Source organism: Salmo salar, unplaced genomic scaffold (genome assembly GCF_905237065.1).
Source record: "Salmo salar unplaced genomic scaffold, Ssal_v3.1, whole genome shotgun sequence".
In the NCBI taxonomy this organism is placed as follows: Eukaryota; Metazoa; Chordata; class Actinopteri; order Salmoniformes; family Salmonidae; genus Salmo; species Salmo salar.
The window spans coordinates 123,393-125,260 of NW_025548533.1; positions in this window are offsets into that span (position 1 = coordinate 123,393).

Sequence of the window (1,868 nt, forward strand, 5' to 3'; positions counted from 1 at the left end):
ATGTTACAGCCTTATTCCAAAATGGATGACATCTTTTTATTTATTATCAATCTTCAGACAATACCCCATAATGACATAACAATACCCCATAATGACATCACAATACCCCAAACAGGGAATAAAGTTTAGAAATGCTTGCATACCAGGGAACCTTTGGCAAAACCAACTATATCATACTACAACCAATAAGCATACTACAAACTCAATGTACTTCACAAATAGTACGGTTAGTATGATTATTCCAACACAGCTCAGGTCTCTGGGCTGCCATTTTGTTTCTGTTTAAATCCTAGGTTGCCCCTTTAAAAAACCACACAATCAAACAACCAATCTGCAGTTGAAACAATAACAAAGATGTCATTCCACCACTGTTTTGGTAATAAGATGATGGATGGGGCTGGAGACATGTAACTACTCTCAAATGTGATGTAGTTAATGGAGATGGAGGTGTGTTCTAGTGGGTCTGGACAGGTGTGATGGAGTTAATGGAGATGGAGGTGTGTTCTAGTGGGTCTGGGCAGGTGTGATGTAGTTAATGGAGATGGATGTGTGTTCTAGTGGGTCTGGACAGGTGTGATGGAGTTAATGGAGATGGAGGTGTGTTCTAGTGGGTCTGGACAGGTGTGATGTAGTTAATGGAGATGGAGGTGTGTTCTAGTGGGTCTGGACAGGTGTGATGTAGTTAATGGAGATGGAGGTGTGTTCTAGTGGGTCTGGACAGGTGTGATGTAGTTAATGGAGATGGAGGTGTGTTCTAGTGGGTCTGGACAGGTGTGATGTAGTTAATGGAGATGGAGGTGTGTTCTAGTGGGTCTGGGCAGGTGTGATGTAGTTAATGGAGATGGAGGTGTGTTCTAGTGGGTCTGGACAGGTGTGATGTAGTTAATGGAGATGGAGGTGTGTTCTAGTGGGTCTGGACAGGTGTGATGTAGTTAATGGGGGTGTGTTCTAGTGGGTCTGGACAGGTGTGATGTAGTTAATGGAGATGGAGGTGTGTTCTAGTGGGTCTGGACAGGTGTGATGTAGTTAATGGAGATGGAGGTGTGTTCTAGTGGGTCTGGGCAGGTGTGATGTAGTTAATGGAGATGGAGGTGTGTTCTAGTGGGTCTGGACAGGTGTGATGTAGTTAATGGAGATGGAGGTGTGTTCTAGTGGGTCTGGACAGGTGTGATGTAGTTAATGGAGATGGAGGTGTGTTCTAGTGGGTCTGGACAGGTGTGATGTAGTTAATGGAGATGGAGGTGTGTTCTAGTGGGTCTGGGCAGGTGTGATGTAGTTAATGGAGATGGAGGTGTGTTCTAGTGGGTCTGGACAGGTGTGATGTAGTTAATGGAGATGGAGGTGTGTTCTAGTGGGTCTGGACAGGTGTGATGTAGTTAATGGAGATGGAGGTGTGTTCTAGTGGGTCTGGGCAGGTGTGATGTAGTTAATGGAGATGGAGGTGTGTTCTAGTGGGTCTGGGCAGGTGTGGTGTAGTTAATGGAGATGGAGGTGTGTTCTAGTGGGTCTGGACAGGTGTGATGGAGTTAATGGAGATGGAGGTGTGTTCTAGTGGGTCTGGGACAGGTGTGATGTAGTTAATATTTGTATGATGCTGTCATTTGTATTTTTGTATTGTTTATAAATTATCAAATGAAAAATATTTTTTTAAGTCCCAATGCAGTCACCCCTCACTGTTCTATTTTTGGAGTTATTACATAAAACCAATCAGAATTCAGAAGAATGCCAAAGTCAGGTGTGAAGTAATATGGAGGACCAGCCTATTCCCTATGATGTAAACTACAACAGAAATAACTTCAAATGTAGAACTTGAAATTAAACCAACCGTTTCCACTCATGACTTGAGTGATTAAAGTAAACCACAGTTT